We start from the raw sequence: 21,895 nt of genomic DNA, 5'->3' as shown, positions 1-21,895 counted from the left end.
GGTGCGTACATTATTAAAAAATGTAGTCCATTATTCATAAAATAAATTATCAAAATGCTCAAAAATGTTCATCATAAAACTAGTTTTTAGTAGGTTTCTAAGAAAATGACTAACGGGTTATGATAAATTGAACACAATTCAAAGCGTAAAATAAAAATTTCTATGATAAACAAACTACGGGTTTTTTAAAAAAATTACATAATTCAAAGTGAAAATAAGGAAAAAGCAGCGGTTAAAGTTTGCGATAGCATTGTGGCTAAAATAAAAAAGTTTATTATGAAAAAAACTAGGGGTTTTTAAAAAAATAACTAGAAGGTAGTAAACATGACTCAAAAGTGGATGAGGAAATTAAGTAGGAGCTTCTAGAGATATAACTAGAGGTTGCTCATATTTTTAATATGTATAAAAAACCTAAATAAATTATTTGAAGATTCCCAAAGAAGGTTAATTGAATCGGTTATTAAATCGACATAATATTAAATTCTCCAATTTTAAAAAGAGAAATGGAGTGCGTCTCAAAATAAGTACCGGTTGCTTAAATCTTTCTTACATTAAAAGTGCAATCTAAAATAACTTGAAATTCGCAGTAAAATGTATAGAAGACTTTTAAAAAAATGCATATGAATCTTAAAAATTTTTTGTTTAAAAAAGAAATAATAATTAATAAGAACGAATGAGCGCATTCGTATTAAATCATTTTGATTGAGTCTGATAAATTACCAGAGTAAATCATGATATTCGTGACGTTTTTCTGTTGTTTATTCCAATAATATAAATATTGCAGTTTTTCCAAAATATAATAGTTACTTAATTCCAATTTCAAAGCTCGGTGCTTTTTGGCCGTTGGCTTGCCTAGGCAAAAACATTTTTGACTCAATTTTTTTATTTATCAGGTCTAAACAGACTTGAGTACCTACCTGATAACTCCTTTGATTAGTAATTATGGTTTGCTGATGACTAATTTGAGAAGCTTTATCACGAGCTTCATCATAACGATAATTTTAGTACGTAAAGTTAAAATCTGAATAGTGTTGTCTCAAGGAGATACAAATTTAAAGATTATTATTTGATTCACAGGAATTAAAATATGGCAGAGCTGTTTAACAATTCTCTTGATAAATAAACACAATCACCAAAATATGATTAATTATTACACGAATACAAAACCAGTAACGCTACATTTGGCTTGAATTACTTTTCTCTCAACTTTTAACCCTGAATCACATTTTCTCTTGCCTCTCACATTATCGTTTCCAAACCGGTTATTTTCACATACACATGAAGAAAAAATTCCGGTTTGTTTTTCGAACCCCTTTCAGCATCGGAAAAATAAAAGGAAAAAAATCCGGGACCATCCTAAGCGCAAAATTGCGAGATCGATTCCGATTTTTCCACGACGACGTCAAAGAACGCTTAAGGCGACCCTCTTTTAGGTGGAAAACCGATAACCAGCCGGTCGACTTTTATAAAGAGGCAAATAGGATAAAACTCCTCTCTTTAAGATGGATGTCGCGCCATCTTTATGGACGATCTCAATTTTTGATACGGTCTTTCGGTGAAAAATCGCCGATATCGTTCGCGAAGCCAAAATGTGTATAATTAGGTCGTTTTTTAAACCGGATAAGGATCTGGAGTGTTAAAGGGAATTTTTAACACCTTAAGTAAACTTGCCATGGATAACTCATAAATTATAGCATATAAAACCAGCGCATATTTATATACTTAATCCACTGTTGCCAGTCTTACATCAATAATCAGTGAAGTCATTAATTCAGTTCAGGCATTTAAATTCGAATTTAATAGAAAAGAAGTCTGACAACTATGAAATAGCTGCATACTTTTATGTGTACATCCATAATATAAAAGTAATTTCGCCTTTTCTCTCTCTTTGTCACACTCATCTGTCATTATTTTGATTAGAGTTTTTTCCAATGTTTTCAAGTTATACATAATAAATCGGTAAAGTCATTATTAAAGTCCAGGCAGTTGATTTCGAGTTAAACAGAAAATATATCTGATAACTATGGAATAAGTACATACTTTTCTATGTACACCCATAGTAATAATAATTTAGCTTTTCTCTCTCTTTTTCACAATTGTCACAACGTTGACACTTGGCAAGCGGCTATATTTAAATACTTATTCCACTGTTGTCAGTCTTATATAATAAATTAGCTGATTAGTCTAGGCAGTTAAATTCGAATTGAATAGGAAAGAAGTCTGACAACTATGGATTAGCTTCATATATTTAGATATTAATGGAAATTTTGCTTGTAATGGAATATCTAGTTCAGAATAATGTTTTTATGTGAAATATATGCAATTTGTTATAGTTTCTAATAAACTTCTTTTTTAAAACTTTATTAAAGAATGTATGCGCTTTTACGTAGTTTTCATATGAAATTGTCACTATTTATATGAAATCTATCGGTTTATTTTCATTTTCAGTGGTACAAAATTAGGATAATACTAGAATTTCTTTTGACCTTTTTGCTTTTAAGTCACAAAAGACTCAACCACTATTCAGACCTACTTCAAATTGGATTTTTATATTTCTAAATTTTATTTAGATTATTTTGTACAAAAATATTTTTTTTTAAGAAACTTCTCATATTAGGTCGTACATACCAAAAGAATTAAAATTTCTATGATTTAATTTAATTAAAATCTTTCATTTAATTATAAGAATTTAATTCAAGAACCGATTTCTTTTATGAAAATATACGACAAAACTCTTCCTGTCCCAAGTACACTAAGCCTACTTTCTACAGTTTATCAAACGTTGCAAGTCAAAGTACCTAGTCTAAGTATATATAGCTAAAAAGAAAACAAAATTTCCCAAAATTTAGTTATCCTCCTCGATCTTCTTGAATTTAACCTCCCTGAAAAAATTGCTTACTTAGGAGAAGTAAGATTAATACAAGGAATTTAAGCCTCATGTGTCTGAAAGCTAAAATATCTATCCAAGCACTCCTGGCTTCAATATCCAAGAAGAAAAACAAAGCTATTAATGCCTGCAGAAAATAATTTAGTTAGAAGGAATAAGATCTAATTATTCCTAAGAAACCATTATTCTCCTACCTGAAAGTTGGTAAATATAGTTTTTGGATAATTTAAGGTCATTCTATCTTTTCTTATACATGGTATAAGAACTGCTGCTAATTTAAACTGTCGAAAAGAAGAGATAAATTACTTAACTCCTTTGGAAAAATAACATACTTGAAAAGAATATTCTCTAATCATTCTAAAGAAGCCAAGAGACCTGTAGCTGAAAGCTAATAAATACAGATCTCCAGAATTTGCTTAGTCTTTAGATAATTAGGCACTTAATAAAGTTAGTCTATTTTTTTCTTTCAGGTGACCTAAGAACTGCAGGCTTCAACTTCCTAGAAGAAAAACAAACTTTCTTAATTTCTTTAAAAAAAATAATTATTTAGCAGGAACTCTGATTGTCCCAGGGAAATAAAGATGCATGTACCTAAAAATCCAGAATATGTTAAGGTTTTGAATAATTAGGCATCTAAAGTTTTTCCTTAAATCTGCACTTTCAATGAGTTTAGCTGAGACTTAGCAAACCGAAATATAAAATATGCGTAGCTGTGGTGAAAAAGGTGGAATACACAACTAACATTCAACAATAAATATCCGTACGGAAAATCAGTAGAATTGAGGCTAAGTAGAGAAAGATTGGAACCGTTAAGGATCTTGACACATTATGAAGGACTGGCGTTCCTAATTATAAAAAACTGGTTTCATTAAATGAAAATGTGAAACTCTAAAGGACCCTTTCAAGATTCACTTACTTCACATAGCTACTAAAAGATGATCCAAATCGTAGAACTGAGTTTTGCCAAACCATCAGTGAGTATAACCCTACAACAACTACTAACAACTGATAATAACCCTAGAATAATAAAAAAATATGCTTTTCAGATATATTTGTAGGTATTGGGTACTTGAAAATCTACACTATTTTAGGAAAAGTCTTCTTCCACGTCGTAGAACTGCTCGATTCAACTTAGAAGAAAAGTTAAATTACTTAAACTACTGAGGAGAAATAAACTCTGATGATTGGAGAGGCACCAAGGTTTTGTGCCCTAAAGATGACAGATGTGACTAAACAATACAACCATCAAATTAAAGTGCTCAAAATTTACAAACCTAATGCAGAAAATATGAATTTATAAACTCTTCCTGTTATGACATATTCCTTTGAAATTCTGAAATGGAGCTTTATGGAACTAGAGGAGTTTTAAACAACAACACGCACTATACTTTCCTAGACCAACAACCAAGTCATCCAAGCTCTTAGAATAACATTCTCAAACAGAGAAGGTGGACGCGGATTGATCAATATCAATTATTTGCATGCAAACTATGTGACTAAAAGTGCAATCGTCGGATCTTCACTACGTTATCCTAATATTTAATAGAAATTACTTGACTTTGAACCTGGTAAGTGATGTAGTAGATTTATCTTTTCTCTATGATTTGTTGAAATATGAATAATGGACTCAAAGAGAACTTTATGGAAAGCAATATAACCAACTCAACCAACCACATGTAGATAATTAGGCATCTAATAGATGATTGTACAAATCATTACAAAAAAAGCATGATGAAGAATAAAAATGCCACAACCATCAGAAAATCGAAACTATGCAGCACCTTACATATGGTTGTACAGTGTGTCTCAAATTCGAGGGTGACCATTGGGATCTCGGAAACCGTAAGAGTTACGGGGTCAGTTAAATAGAGGCAAAGTTGCTCAATTTGGAGCTTAATAAAATGATGCTTAAAAAATGTTAAAATTCCGCATACTTCTGGAAAAACCGAAATTTTTAAAAAAGTTTTTACCTTTTACCGACTTTATTTAAAGAGATATCGGAAAAATAAAAAGAGTTTTTTATGCTCTACAACATGATGTAAAAAAACAATAATCCGACGTTTTTTTTTTTCGATCATCATCAACTGTATTTTTCTTATTGGCGCCGTTTTGGATTTTCTCATTTTTAAAAAGTATTTTTAAATGCCTTTAAAAAGATATATCGCACTTGCATGTCCGATTACTCCTTCTAGTCCTTCCCATAAGAACTCTATGAGTGCAAGAGGGAAAGATATATCAATGGGATTTCCAAATAAATTGATTTTATATAAACTGGCGCTATAAAATAAAGTTTTGTATTTTAGTTTTAGTTTTACTTTAATAAGTTTAACCGGCTAATGTCATTTTGTCATACAATATAAATTAAAAAAAATCAAAATATTAGGTTAGGAAAGGATATATTTTCATTAAATTGGTTTAAAAAAATTATATCAAATACAGGGTATTTTTAATAGCTTCAGTTTTTATAAAATCAATTTATTTGTAAATCCCATTGATATATCTTTTTCCCTTGCACTCATGGAGTTCTTATGAGAAGTACTAGAAGAAGTAATCGGACGTGCAAGTGTCTCTCAGAATAAAGTCGGTAGAAGTATCCGGAATTTTAAAATATTTTAAACGTAATTTTATTAGACTCCAAATGGCGCAACTTTGCCTCTATTTAACCGACCCTGTAACCCTTACGGTTTTCGAGATTCCAATGATCACCGTCGAATTTGGGACACCCTGTACAATTCGGACAACTTTTATAGACAAAGGTGGAATTATATATATCAGTAACTTGCAAATAGAATTTTTTTTTCACTTTGATAATCGAGTAGATTCCTTCCTATTGGTTGGGATAGCGCATGAGTCAATAAAAATAATAACTATGAATTATGGTCTAATATAAACAATTCTAAATAAATTATATTTAACTAAAAAACATACTTCTCTCCAATATCTGGTCAAGAATTCTATTCAATTTGAAGCCATAAATTATAATTCGCATTTCTTCCTAATACTCTCACAACTTATTGCCCGTAGATTAGAGAGTCACGCCGGTCAAGATTTCGGGCTTATAACCAAAGTAATTGCGTCATAAAACCAGATTTTATAGTATTTTTTATGATGTTTTTTATTAGGCCCAGACGTAACGGATGCAATTTCAAAAATGTGCCATAAAAAGTGCAAACTTTTTTTTACGCTCAAAGGGGTGGTTTTATTGCCCCAAAAGGGTTTTAAAACCGTTTTATTATCGAAAGGGATGAACGCAATCGTATTCAATAGCAACGAAATTTACAATTCTTCGTCACCCTGTGTAAAGGTAAAAATCCGATATACAAAAAGGGGTATTTAAATGAACAAAACCCCAAAACTCGAATAAACCCCATATTTCAACTTCCGAATGAAGTTTAGAAGTCGAGACAAATGAAGTTAATTTGATTAACCCGACCCCGGAAAGGGGAAAACAAATCACGATCGTTCCGGGGGTCCGAGACGAAATGACCGAACATTTGTTTGTCCCGGAATGACGTTATCGTGAAAATTAGAATGGGTTTGGCATCAGTCATCTTTTAAGGTTCAAGAGGGCGGTGGGACAGCACTGAGAGATACCATGTACATAGAGAGATTAATCAAACCCGTATCGGTCATATAGTCTAAATTGAGTTGGGGATGCCTCGTAACTCAACTAAAAGATTTACGATAGCCGAGATATGGCATTTTGGATGCCCATTTTTGGCCTCAAAAACGGACGTCGAAAATTACTTTTTCACGATTTTCAAAGTGCTCTCATTTCCTTAGTTCTGCTCGGATCCTGTTATAACCCGGTGTTTTCGTAATCTAGGTGACCCAAATAAGACGCTGGTATACTTAGTTTAATTTCGAAAAAAATCAATTTTTGGTGAAAAAATTCGATACGGGTGGGTATACCCGAAAACTTTGAAGGTCGATATCTCAGCTTCTAGGGGAGCTATCGGGAAAATTCCAACGGTTTTGTCTTAGTTTCATTGTTCTGAATCCAACGAGACCAACCGCAAAGTCGTAGCTTTTATGGTAGCCGAGATATGGCATTTTTGACGCCCATTTTTGGCCTCAAAAACGGACGTCGAAAACGACTTTTTCACGATTTTCAAAGTGCTCTCATTCCCTTAGTTCTGCTCGGATCCTGTTATAACCCGGCGTTTTCGTAATCTAGGTGACCCAAATAAGACGCTGGTATACTTAGTGTGATTTCGAAAAAAATCAATTTTTGGTGAAAAAATTCGATACGGGGGGGTATACCCGAAAAATGAAAAATTCCAAACTTTGAAGGTCGATATATCAGCTTCTATGGGAGCTATCGGGAAAATTCCAACGGTTTTATCTTAGTTTCGCCTTTCTGAATCCAACGAGACCATCCGCAAAGTCGTAGCTTTCACGATAGCCGAGATATGGCATTTTTGATGCCCATTTTTGGCCTCAAAAACGGGGTCAAAAATTGATTTTTTTCCGAATTTTCAAAGTGCTATAATTTCACTTGTTCTGGTCGAATTCCGTTATAACCCGGTGTTTTCGTAATGTAGGTGATGGGAATAAGCCGCTAATAGGGGTTTCTATAGCTATTTTCCGGTTTTAAGAAAATCGATTTTCGCATATTCAAAGTGCTATAACTCCCTTAGTTTTTCTCGAAACTCATTATAACCCGGTGTTTTCGTGTTGTAGGTGATGGGAACAAGCCGCTGGTATAGTTAGTTCAAATTCGAAAAAAATCAATTTTTGGTGAAAAATTCGATACGGGGGGGTATACCCTTAAAATGAAAAATCCCAAACTTTGGAGGTCCATATCTCGGCTTCTATGGGCACTATCGGAAAAATTCCAACGGTTTTGACTTAGTTTCGTCCTTCTGAATCGAACGAGACCATCCGCAAGGTCGTAGCTCTTATATTAGCTGAGATCTCGCATTTTTGTAGCCCATTTTTGGGCTCAAAAACGGGGTCGAAAATTGACTTTTTTACGAATTTTCAAAGTGCTATAATTCCACTTGTTCTGGTCGAATTCCGTTATAATCCGGTGTTTTCGTAATGTAGGTGATGGGAATAAGCCGCTGATAGGGATTTCTATAGCTAATTTCGGGTTTAAAGAAAATCGATTTTTCGCATTTTCAAAGTGCTGTAATTCCCTTAGTTTTTCTCGAAACTCATTATAACCCGGTGTTTTCGTGTTGTAGTTGATGGCAACAAGCCGCTGGTATAGTTAGTTCAAATTCGAAAAAAATCAATTTTTGGTGAAAAATTTGATACGGGGGGGTATACCCTTAAAATGAAAAATCCCAAACTTTGGAGGTCCATATCTCGGCTTCTATGGGCACTATCGGGAAAATTCCAACGGTTTTGACTTAGTTTCGTCCTTCTGAATCCAACGAGACCATCCGAAAGGTCGTAGCTCCCATATTAGCTGAGATCTCGCATATTTGTAGCCCATTTTTGGGCTCAAAAACGGGGTCGAAAATTGACTTTTTTACGAATTTTCAAAGTGCTATAATTCCACTTGTTCTGGTCGAATTCCGTTATAATCCGGTGTTTTCGTAATGTAGGTGATGGGAATAAGCCGCTGATAGGGATTTCTATAGCTAATTTCGGGTTTAAAGAAAATCGATTTTTCGCATTTTCAAAGTGCTGTAATTCCCTTAGTTTTTCTCGAAACTCATTATAACCCGGTGTTTTCGTGTTGTAGGTGATGGCAACAAGCCGCTGGTATAGTTAGTTCAAATTCGAAAAAAATCAATTTTTGGTGAAAAATTTGATACGGGGGGGTATACCCTTAAAATGAAAAATCCCAAACTTTGGAGGTCCATATCTCGGCTTCTATGGGCACTATCGGAAAAATTCCAACGGTTTTGACTTAGTTTCGTCCTTCTGAATCGAACAAGACCATCCGCAAGGTCGTAGCTCCCATATTAGCTGAGATCTCGCATTTTTGTAGCCCATTTTTGGGCTCAAAAACGGGGTCGATAATTGACTTTTTTACGAATTTTCAAAGTGCTATAATTCCACTTGTTCTGGTCAAATTCCGTTATAATCCGGTGTTTTCGTAATGTAGGTGATGGGAATAAGCCGCTGATAGGGATTTCTATAGCTAATTTCGGGTTTAAAGAAAATCGATTGTTCGCATTTTCAAAGTGCTGTAATTCCCTTAGTTTTTCTCGAAACTCATTATAACCCGGTGTTTTCGTGTTGTAGGTGATGGGAACAAGCCGCTGGTATAGTTAGTTCAAATTCGAAAAAAATCAATTTTTGGTGAAAAATTTGATACGGGGGGGTATACCCTTAAAATGAAAAATCCCAAATTTTGGAGGTCCATATCTCGGCTTCTATGGGCACTATCGGGAAAATTCCAACGGTTTTGACTTAGTTTCGTCCTTCTGAATCCAACGAGACCATCCGCAAGGTCGTAGCTCTTATATTAGCTGAGATCTCGCATTTTTGTAGCCCATTTTTGGGCTCAAAAACGGGGTCGAAAATTGACTTTTTTACGAATTTTCAAAGTGCTATAATTCCACTTGTTCTGGTCGAATTCCGTTATAATCCGGTGTTTTCGTAATGTAGGTGATGGGAATAAGCCGCTGATAGGGATTTCTATAGCTAATTTCGGGTTTAAAGAAAATCGATTTTTCGCATTTTCAAAGTGCTGTAATTCCCTTAGTTTTTCTCGAAACTCATTATAACCCGGTGTTTTCGTGTTGTAGGTGATGGCAACAAGCCGCTGGTATAGTTAGTTCAAATTCGAAAAAAATCAATTTTTGGTGAAAAATTTGATACGGGGGGGTATACCCTTAAAATGAAAAATCCCAAACTTTGGAGGTCCATATCTCGGCTTCTATGGGCACTATCGGAAAAATTCCAACGGTTTTGACTTAGTTTCGTCCTTCTGAATCGAACGAGACCATCCGCAAGGTCGTAGCTCTTATATTAGCTGAGATCTCGCATTTTTGTAGCCCATTTTTGGGCTCAAAAACGGGGTCGAAAATTGACTTTTTTACGAATTTTCAAAGTGCTATAATTCCACTTGTTCTGGTCAAATTCCGTTATAATCCGGTGTTTTCGTAATGTAGGTGATGGGAATAAGCCGCTGATAGGGATTTCTATAGCTAATTTCGGGTTTAAAGAAAATCGATTGTTCGCATTTTCAAAGTGCTGTAATTCCCTTAGTTTTTCTCGAAACTCATTATAACCCGGTGTTTTCGTGTTGTAGGTGATGGGAACAAGCCGCTGGTATAGTTAGTTCAAATTCGAAAAAAATCAATTTTTGGTGAAAAATTTGATACGGGGGGGTATACCCTTAAAATGAAAAATCCCAAATTTTGGAGGTCCATATCTCGGCTTCTATGGGCACTATCGGGAAAATTCCAACGGTTTTGACTTAGTTTCGTCCTTCTGAATCCAACGAGACCATCCGCAAGGTCGTAGCTCTTATATTAGCTGAGATCTCGCATTTTTGTAGCCCATTTTTGGGCTCAAAAACGGGGTCGAAAATTGACTTTTTTACGAATTTTCAAAGTGCTATAATTCCACTTGTTCTGGTCAAATTCCGTTATAATCCGGTGTTTTCGTAATGTAGGTAATGGGAATAAGCCGCTGATAGGGATTTCTATAGCTAATTTCGGGTTTAAAGAAAATCGATTTTTCGCATTTTCAAAGTGCTGTAATTCCCTTAGTTTTTCTCGAAACTCATTATAACCCGGTGTTTTCGTGTTGTAGGTGATGGGAACAAGCCGCTGGTATAGTTAGTTCAAATTCGAAAAAAATCAATTTTTGGTGAAAAATTTGATACGGGGGGGTATACTCTTAAAATGAAAAATCCCAAACTTTGGAGGTCCATATCTCGGCTTCTATGGGCACTATCGGAAAAATTCCAACGGTTTTGACTTAGTTTCGTCCTTCTGAATCGAACAAGACCATCCGCAAGGTCGTAGCTCCCATATTAGCTGAGATCTCGCATTTTTGTAGCCCATTTTTGGGCTCAAAAACGGGGTCGATAATTGACTTTTTTACGAATTTTCAAAGTGCTATAATTCCACTTGTTCTGGTCAAATTCCGTTATAATCCGGTGTTTTCGTAATGTAGGTGATGGGAATAAGCCGCTGATAGGGATTTCTATAGCTAATTTCGGGTTTAAAGAAAATCGATTGTTCGCATTTTCAAAGTGCTGTAATTCCCTTAGTTTTTCTCGAAACTCATTATAACCCGGTGTTTTCGTGTTGTAGGTGATGGGAACAAGCCGCTGGTATAGTTAGTTCAAATTCGAAAAAAATCAATTTTTGGTGAAAAATTTGATACGGGGGGGTATACCCTTAAAATGAAAAATCCCAAATTTTGGAGGTCCATATCTCGGCTTCTATGGGCACTATCGGGAAAATTCCAACGGTTTTGACTTAGTTTCGTCCTTCTGAATCCAACGAGACCATCCGCAAGGTCGTAGCTCTTATATTAGCTGAGATCTCGCATTTTTGTAGCCCATTTTTGGGCTCAAAAACGGGGTCGAAAATTGACTTTTTTACGAATTTTCAAAGTGCTATAATTCCACTTGTTCTGGTCGAATTCCGTTATAATCCGGTGTTTTCGTAATGTAGGTGATGGGAATAAGCCGCTGATAGGGATTTCTATAGCTAATTTCGGGTTTAAAGAAAATCGATTGTTCGCATTTTCAAAGTGCTGTAATTCCCTTAGTTTTTCTCGAAACTCATTATAACCCGGTGTTTTCGTGTTGTAGGTGATGGGAACAAGCCGCTGGTATAGTTAGTTCAAATTCGAAAAAAATCAATTTTTGGTGAAAAATTTGATACGGGGGGGTATACCCTTAAAATGAAAAATCCCAAATTTTGGAGGTCCATATCTCGGCTTCTATGGGCACTATCGGGAAAATTCCAACGGTTTTGACTTAGTTTCGTCCTTCTGAATCCAACGAGACCATCCGCAAGGTCGTAGCTCTTATATTAGCTGAGATCTCGCATTTTTGTAGCCCATTTTTGGGCTCAAAAACGGGGTCGAAAATTGACTTTTTTACGAATTTTCAAAGTGCTATAATTCCACTTGTTCTGGTCAAATTCCGTTATAATCCGGTGTTTTCGTAATGTAGGTAATGGGAATAAGCCGCTGATAGGGATTTCTATAGCTAATTTCGGGTTTAAAGAAAATCGATTTTTCGCATTTTCAAAGTGCTGTAATTCCCTTAGTTTTTCTCGAAACTCATTATAACCCGGTGTTTTCGTGTTGTAGGTGATGGGAACAAGCCGCTGGTATAGTTAGTTCAAATTCGAAAAAAATCAATTTTTGGTGAAAAATTTGATACGGGGGGGTATACTCTTAAAATGAAAAATCCCAAACTTTGGAGGTCCATATCTCGGCTTCTATGGGCACTATCGGGAAAACTCCAACGGTTTTGACTTAGTTTCGTCCTTCTGAATCCAACGAGACTATCCGCAAGGTCGTAGCTCCCATATTAGCTGAGATCTCGCATTTTTGTAGCCCATTTTTGGGCTCAAAAACGGGGTCGAAAATTGACTTTTTTACGAATTTTCAAAGTGCTATAATTCCACTTGTTCTGGTCAAATTCCGTTATAATCCGGTGTATTCGTAATGTAGGTGATGGGAATAAGCCGCTGATAGGGATTTCTATAGCTAATTTCGGGTTTAAAGAAAATCGATTTTTCGCATTTTCAAAGTGCTGTAATTCCCTTAGTTTTTCTCGAAACTCATTATAACCCGGTGTTTTCGTGTTGTAGGTGATGGGAACAAGCCGCTGGTATAGTTAGTTCAAATTCGAAAAAAATCAATTTTTGGTGAAAAATTTGATACGGGGGGGTATACCCTTAAAATGAAAAATCCCAAACTTTGGAGGTCCATTTCTCGGCTTCTATGGGCACTATCGGGAAAATTCCAACGGTTTTGACTTAGTTTCGTCCTTCTGAATCCAACGAGACTATCCGCAAGGTCGTAGCTCCCATATTAGCTGAGATCTCGCATTTTTGTAGCCCATTTTTGGGCTCAAAAACGGGGTCGAAAATTGACTTTTTTACGAATTTTCAAAGTGCTATAATTCCACTTGTTCTGGTCAAATTCCGTTATAATCCGGTGTTTTCGTAATGTAGGTGATGGGAATAAGCCGCTGATAGGGATTTCTATAGCTAATTTCGGGTTTAAAGAAAATCGATTGTTCGCATTTTCAAAGTGCTGTAATTCCCTTAGTTTTTCTCGAAACTCATTATAACCCGGTGTTTTCGTGTTGTAGGTGATGGGAACAAGCCGCTGGTATAGTTAGTTCAAATTCGAAAAAAATCAATTTTTGGTGAAAAATTTGATACGGGGGGGTATACCCTTAAAATGAAAAATCCCAAATTTTGGAGGTCCATATCTCGGCTTCTATGGGCACTATCGGGAAAATTCCAACGGTTTTGACTTAGTTTCGTCCTTCTGAATCCAACGAGACCATCCGCAAGGTCGTAGCTCTTATATTAGCTGAGATCTCGCATTTTTGTAGCCCATTTTTGGGCTCAAAAACGGGGTCGAAAATTGACTTTTTTACGAATTTTCAAAGTGCTATAATTCCACTTGTTCTGGTCGAATTCCGTTATAATCCGGTGTTTTCGTAATGTAGGTGATGGGAATAAGCCGCTGATAGGGATTTCTATAGCTAATTTCGGGTTTAAAGAAAATCGATTTTTCGCATTTTCAAAGTGCTGTAATTCCCTTAGTTTTTCTCGAAACTCATTATAACCCGGTGTTTTCGTGTTGTAGGTGATGGCAACAAGCCGCTGGTATAGTTAGTTCAAATTCGAAAAAAATCAATTTTTGGTGAAAAATTTGATACGGGGGGGTATACCCTTAAAATGAAAAATCCCAAACTTTGGAGGTCCATATCTCGGCTTCTATGGGCACTATCGGAAAAATTCCAACGGTTTTGACTTAGTTTCGTCCTTCTGAATCGAACGAGACCATCCGCAAGGTCGTAGCTCTTATATTAGCTGAGATCTCGCATTTTTGTAGCCCATTTTTGGGCTCAAAAACGGGGTCGAAAATTGACTTTTTTACGAATTTTCAAAGTGCTATAATTCCACTTGTTCTGGTCAAATTCCGTTATAATCCGGTGTTTTCGTAATGTAGGTGATGGGAATAAGCCGCTGATAGGGATTTCTATAGCTAATTTCGGGTTTAAAGAAAATCGATTGTTCGCATTTTCAAAGTGCTGTAATTCCCTTAGTTTTTCTCGAAACTCATTATAACCCGGTGTTTTCGTGTTGTAGGTGATGGGAACAAGCCGCTGGTATAGTTAGTTCAAATTCGAAAAAAATCAATTTTTGGTGAAAAATTTGATACGGGGGGGTATACCCTTAAAATGAAAAATCCCAAATTTTGGAGGTCCATATCTCGGCTTCTATGGGCACTATCGGGAAAATTCCAACGGTTTTGACTTAGTTTCGTCCTTCTGAATCCAACGAGACCATCCGCAAGGTCGTAGCTCTTATATTAGCTGAGATCTCGCATTTTTGTAGCCCATTTTTGGGCTCAAAAACGGGGTCGAAAATTGACTTTTTTACGAATTTTCAAAGTGCTATAATTCCACTTGTTCTGGTCAAATTCCGTTATAATCCGGTGTTTTCGTAATGTAGGTAATGGGAATAAGCCGCTGATAGGGATTTCTATAGCTAATTTCGGGTTTAAAGAAAATCGATTTTTCGCATTTTCAAAGTGCTGTAATTCCCTTAGTTTTTCTCGAAACTCATTATAACCCGGTGTTTTCGTGTTGTAGGTGATGGGAACAAGCCGCTGGTATAGTTAGTTCAAATTCGAAAAAAATCAATTTTTGGTGAAAAATTTGATACGGGGGGGTATACTCTTAAAATGAAAAATCCCAAACTTTGGAGGTCCATATCTCGGCTTCTATGGGCACTATCGGGAAAACTCCAACGGTTTTGACTTAGTTTCGTCCTTCTGAATCCAACGAGACTATCCGCAAGGTCGTAGCTCCCATATTAGCTGAGATCTCGCATTTTTGTAGCCCATTTTTGGGCTCAAAAACGGGGTCGAAAATTGACTTTTTTACGAATTTTCAAAGTGCTATAATTCCACTTGTTCTGGTCAAATTCCGTTATAATCCGGTGTATTCGTAATGTAGGTGATGGGAATAAGCCGCTGATAGGGATTTCTATAGCTAATTTCGGGTTTAAAGAAAATCGATTTTTCGCATTTTCAAAGTGCTGTAATTCCCTTAGTTTTTCTCGAAACTCATTATAACCCGGTGTTTTCGTGTTGTAGGTGATGGGAACAAGCCGCTGGTATAGTTAGTTCAAATTCGAAAAAAATCAATTTTTGGTGAAAAATTTGATACGGGGGGGTATACCCTTAAAATGAAAAATCCCAAACTTTGGAGGTCCATTTCTCGGCTTCTATGGGCACTATCGGGAAAATTCCAACGGTTTTGACTTAGTTTCGTCCTTCTGAATCCAACGAGACTATCCGCAAGGTCGTAGCTCCCATATTAGCTGAGATCTCGCATTTTTGTAGCCCATTTTTGGGCTCAAAAACGGGGTCGAAAATTGACTTTTTTACGAATTTTCAAAGTGCTATAATTCCACTTGTTCTGGTCAAATTCCGTTATAATCCGGTGTTTTCGTAATGTAGGTGATGGGAATAAGCCGCTGATAGGGATTTCTATAGCTAATTTCGGGTTTAAAGAAAATCGATTTTTCGCATTTTCAAAGTGCTGTAATTCCCTTAGTTTTTCTCGAAACTCATTATAACCCGGTGTTTTCGTGTTGTAGGTGATGGGAACAAGCCGCTGGTATAGTTAGTTCAAATTCGAAAAAAATCAATTTTTGGTGAAAAATTTGATACGGGGGGGTATACCCTTAAAATGAAAAATCCCAAACTTTGGAGGTCCATATCTCGGCTTCTATGGGCAGTATCGGGAAAATTCCAACGGTTTTGACTTAGTTTCGTCCTTCTGAATCCAACGAGACTATCCGCAAAGTCGTAGCTCCCATATTAGCTGAGATCTCGCATTTTTGTAGCCCATTTTTGGGCTCAAAAACGGGATCGAAAATTGACTTTTTTACGAATTTTCAAAGTGCTATAATTCCACTTGTTCTGGTCAAATTCCGTTATAATCCGGTGTTTTCGTAATGTAGGTGATGGGAATAAGCCGCTGATAGGAATTTCTATAGCTAATTTCGGGTTTAAAGAAAATCGATTTTTCGCATTTTCAAAGTGCTGTAATTCCCTTAGTTTTTCTCGAAACTCATTATAACCCGGTGTTTTCGTGTTGTAGGTGATGGGAACAAGCCGCTGGTATAGTTAGTTCAAATTCGAAAAAAATCAATTTTTGGTGAAAAATTTGATACGGGGGGGTATACCCTTAAAATGAAAAATCCCAAACTTTGGAGGTCCATATCTCGGCTTCTATGGGCACTATCGGGAAAATTCCAAAGGTTTTGACTTAGTTTCGTCCTTCTAAATCCAACGAGACTATCCGCAAGGTCGTAGCTCCCATATTAGCTGAGATCTCGCATTTTTGTAGCCCATTTTTGGGCTCAAAAACGGGGTCGAAAATTGACTTTTTTACGAATTTTCAAAGTGCTATAATTCCACTTGTTCTGGTCAAATTCCGTTATAATCCGGTGTTTTCGTAATGTAGGTGATGGGAATAAGCCGCTGATAGGGATTTCTATAGCTAATTTCGGGTTTAAAGAAAATCGATTTTTCGCATTTTCAAAGTGCTGTAATTCCCTTAGTTTTTCTCGAAACTCATTATAACCCGGTGTTTTCGTGTTGTAGGTGATGGGAACAAGCCGCTGGTATAGTTAGTTCAAATTCGAAAAAAATCAATTTTTGGTGAAAAATTTGATACGGGGGGGTATACCCTTAAAATGAAAAATCCCAAACTTTGGAGGTCCATATCTCGGCTTCTATGGGCAGTATCGGGAAAATTCCAACGGTTTTGACTTAGTTTCGTCCTTCTGAATCCAACGAGACTATCCGCAAGGTCGTAGCTCCCATATTAGCTGAGATCTCGCATTTTTGTAGCCCATTTTTGGGCTCAAAAACGGGGTCGAAAATTGACTTTTTTACGAATTTTCAAAGTGCTATAATTCCACTTGTTCTGGTCAAAATCCGTTAAAATCCGGTGTTTTCGTAATGTAGGTGATGGGAATAAGCCGCTGATAGGGATTTCTATAGCTAATTTCGGGTTTAAAGAAAATCGATTTTTCGCATTTTCAAAGTGCTGTAATTCCCTTAGTTTTTCTCGAAACTCATTATAACCCGGTGTTTTCGTGTTGTAGGTGATGGGAACAAGCCGCTGGTATAGTTAGTTCAAATTCGAAAAAAATCAATTTTTGGTGAAAAATTTGATACGGGGGGGTATACCCTTAAAATGAAAAATCCCAAACTTTGGAGGTCCATATCTCGGCTTCTATGGGCACTATCGGGAAAATTCCAACGGTTTTGACTTAGTTTCGTCCTTCTGAATCCAACGAGACCATCCGCAAGGTCGTAGCTCCCATATTAGCTGAGATCTCGCATTTTTGTAGCCCATTTTTGGGCTCATAAACGGGGTCGAAAATTGACTTTTTTACGAATTTTCAAAGTGCTATAATTCCACTTGTTCTGGTCAAATTCCGTAAAAATCCGGTGTTTTCGTAATGTAGGTGATGGGAATAAGCCGCTGATAGGGATTTCTATAGCTAATTTCGGGTTTAAAGAAAATCGATTTTTCGCATTTTCAAAGTGCTGTAATTCCCTTAGTTTTTCTCGAAACTCATTATAACCCGGTGTTTTCGTGTTGTAGGTGATGGGAACAAGCCGCTGGTATAGTTAGTTCAAATTCGAAAAAAATCAATTTTAAAAATTTGATACGGGGGGGTACACCCTTAAAATGAAAAATTTCAAACTTTGGAGGTCCATATCTCGGCTTCTATGGGCACTATCGGGAAAATTCCAACGGTTTTGACTTAGTTTCGTCCTTCTGAATCCAACGAGACCATCCGCAAGGTCGTAGCTCCCATATTAGCTGAGATCTTGCATTTTTGTAGCCCATTTTTGGGCTCAAAAACGGGGTCGAAAATTGACTTTTTTACGAATTTTCAAAGTGCTATAATTCCACTTGTTCTGGTCAAATTCCGTTAAAATCCGGTGTTTTCGTAATGTAGGTGATGGGAATAAGCCGCTGATAGGGATTTCTATAGCTAATTTCGGGTTTAATGAAAATCGATTTTTCGCATTTTCAAAGTGCTGTAATTCCCTTAGTTTTTCTCGAAACTCATTATAACCCGGTGTTTTCGTGTTGTAGGTGATGGGAACAAGCCGCTGGTATAGTTAGTTCAAATTCGAAAAAAATCAATTTTTGGTGAAAAATTTGATACGGGGGGGTATACCCTTAAAATGAAAAATCCCAAACTTTGGAGGTCCATATCTCGGCTCCTATGGGCACTATCGGGAAAATTCCAACGGTTTTGACTTAGTTTCGTCCTTCTGAATCGAACGAGACCATCCGCAAGGTCGTAGCTCTTATATTAGCTGAGATCTCGCATTTTTGTAGCCCATTTTTGGGCTCAAAAACGGGGTCGAAAATTGACTTTTTTACGAATTTTCAAAGTGCTATAATTCCACTTGTTCTGGTCAAATTCCGTTATAATCCGGTGTTTTCGTAATGTAGGTGATGGGAATAAGCCGCTGATAGGGATTTCTATAGCTAATTTCGGGTTTAAAGAAAATCGATTTTTCGCATTTTCAAAGTGCTGTAATTCCCTTAGTTTTTCTCGAAACTCATTATAACCCGGTGTTTTCGTGTTGTAGGTGATGGGAACAAGCCGCTGGTATAGTTAGTTCAAATTCGAAAAAAATCAATTTTGGTGAAAAATTTGATACGGGGGGTATACCCTTAAAATGAAAAATCCCAAACTTTGGAGGTTCATATCTCGGCTTCTATGGGCACTATCGGGAAAATTCCAACGGCTTTGACTTAGTTTCGTCCTTCTGAATCCAACGAGACCATCCGCAAGGTCGTAGCTCCCATATTAGCTGAGATCTCGCATTTTTGTAGCCCATTTTTGGGCTTAAAAACGGGGTCGAAAATTGACTTTTTTACGAATTTTTAAAGTGCTATAATTCCACTTGTTCTGGTTCTAATTCCGTTATAATCCGGTGTTTTCGTAATGTAGGTGATGAGAATAAGCCGCTGATAGGGATTTCTATAGCTAATTTCGGGTTTAAAGAAAATCGATTTTTCGCATTTTCAAAGTGCTGTAATTCCCTTAGTTTTTTCTCGAAACTCATTATAACCCGGTGTTTCGTGTTGTAGGTGATGGGAACAAGCCGCTGGTATAGTTAGTTCAAATTCGAAATAAATCAATTTTTGGTGAAAAATTTGATACGGGGGGGTATACCCTTAAAATGAAAAATTCCCAAACTTTGGAGGTCCAATATCTCGGCTTCTATGGGCACTATCGGGAAAATTCCAACGGTTTTGACTTAGTTTCGTCCTTCTGAATCGAACGAGACCATCCGCAAGGTCGTAGCTCTTATATTAGCTGAGATCTCGCATTTTTGTAGCCCATTTTTGGGCTCAAAAACGGGGGTCGAAAATTGACTTTTTTACGAATTTTCAAAGTGCTATAATTCCACTTGTTCTGGTCAAATTCCGTTATAATCCGGTGTTTTCGTAATGTAGGTGATGGGAATAAGCCGCTGATAGGGATTTCTATAGCTAATTTCGGGTTTAAAGAAAATCAATTTTCGCATTTTCAAAGTGCTGTAATTCCCTTAGTTTTTCTCGAAACTCATTATAACCCGGTGTTTTCGTGTTGTAGGTGATAAGAACAAGCCGCTGGTATAGTTAGTTCAAATTCGAAAAAAATCAATTTTTGGTGAAAAATTTGATACGGGGGGGGTATACCCTTAAAATGAAAAATCCCAAACTTTGGAGGTCCATATCTCGGCTTCTATGGGCACTATCGGAAAATTCCAACGGTTTTGACTTAGTTTCGTCCTTCTGAATCCAACGAGACCATCCCGCAAGGTCGTAGCTCCCATATTAGCTGAGATCTCGCATTTTTGTAGCCCATTTTTGGGCTCAAAAACGGGGTCGAAAATTGACTTTTTTACGAATTTTCAAAGTGCTATAATTCCACTTGTTCTGGTCAAATTCCGTTATAATCCGGTGTTTTCGTAATGTAGGTGATGGGAATAAGCCGCTGATAGGGATTTCTATAGCTAATTTCGGGTTTAAAGAAAATCAATTTTTCGCATTTTCAAAGTGCTGTAATTCCCTTAGTTTTTCTCGAAACTCATTATAACCCGGTGTTTTCGTGTTGTAGGTGATGGGAACAAGCCGCTGGTATAGTTAGTTCAAATTCGAAAAAATCAATTTTTGGTGAAAAAATTTGATACGGGGGGGTACACCCTTAAAATGAAAAATTTCAAACTTTGGAGGTCCATATCTCGGCTTCTATGGGCACTATCGGGAAAATTCCAACGGTTTTGACTTAGTTTCGTCCTTCTGAATCCAACGAGACCATCCGCAAGGTCGTAGCTCCCATATTAGCTGAGATCTCGCATTTTTGTAGCCCATTTTTGGCTCAAAAACGGGGTCGAAAATTGACTTTTTTACGAATTTCAAAGTGCTATAATTCCACTTGTTCTGGTCAAATTCCGTAAAAATCCGGTGTTTTCGTAATGTAGGTGATGGGAATAAGCCGCTGATAGGGATTTCTATAGCTAATTTCGGGTTTAAAGAAAATCGATTTTTCGCATTTTCAAAGTGCTGTAATTCCCTTAGTTTTTCTCGAAACTCATTATAACCCGGTGTTTTCGTGTTGTAGGTGATGGGAACAAGCCGCTGGTATAGTTAGTTCAAATTCGAAAAAAATCAATTTTTGGTGAAAAATTTGATACGGGGGGGTATACCCTTAAAATGAAAAATCCCTAACTTTGGAGGTCCATATCTCGGCTTCTATGGGCACTATCGGGAAAATTCCAACGGTTTTGACTTAGTTTCGTCCTTCTGAATCCAACGAGACCATCCGCAAGGTCGTAGCTCCCATATTAGCTGAGATCTCGCATTTTTGTAGCCCATTTTTGGGCTCAAAAACGGGGTCGAAAATTGACTTTTTTACGAATTTTCAAAGTGCTATAATTCCACTTGTTCTGGTCAAATTCCGTTATAATCCGGTGTTTTCGTAATGTAGGTGATGGGAATAAGCCGCTGATAGGGATTTCTATAGCTAATTTCGGGTTTAAAGAAAATCGATTTTTCGCATTTTCAAAGTGCTGTAATTCCCTTAGTTTTTCTCGAAACTCATTATAACCCGGTGTTTTCGTGTTGTAGGTGATGGGAACAAGCCGCTGGTATAGTTAGTTCAAATTCGAAAAAAATCAATTTTTGGTGAAAAATTTGATACGGGGGGTATACCCTTAAAATGAAAAATCCCAAACTTTGGAGGTTCATATCTCGGCTTCTATGGGCCACTATCGGGAAAATTCCAACGGCTTTGACTTAGTTTCGTCCTTCTGAATCCAACGAGACCATCCGCAAGGTCGTAGCTCCCATATTAGCTGAGATCTCGCATTTTTGTAGCCCATTTTTGGGCTCAAAAACGGGGTCGAAAATTGACTTTTTTACGAATTTTTAAAGTGCTATAATTCCACTTGTTCTGGTCAAATTCCGTTATAATCCGGTGTTTTCGTAATGTAGGTGATGAGAATAAGCCGCTGATTAGGGATTTCTATAGCTAATTTCGGGTTTAAAAGAAAATCGATTTTTCGCATTTTCAAAGTGCTGTAATTCCCTTAGTTTTTCTCGAAACTCATTATAACCCGGTGTTTTCGTGTTGTAGGTGATGGAACAAGCCGCTGGTATAGTTAGTTCAAATTCGAAATAAATCAATTTTTGGTGAAAAATTTGATACGGGGGGGTATACCCTTAAAATGAAAAATCCCTAACTTTGGAGGTCCATATCTCGGCTTCTATGGGCACTATCGGGAAAATTCCAACGG

This window comes from Anthonomus grandis, chromosome 13, assembly GCF_022605725.1.
Source record: "Anthonomus grandis grandis chromosome 13, icAntGran1.3, whole genome shotgun sequence".
Taxonomy (NCBI): Eukaryota; Metazoa; Arthropoda; class Insecta; order Coleoptera; family Curculionidae; genus Anthonomus; species Anthonomus grandis.
Note: the sequence above shows the minus strand (reverse complement) of the source record.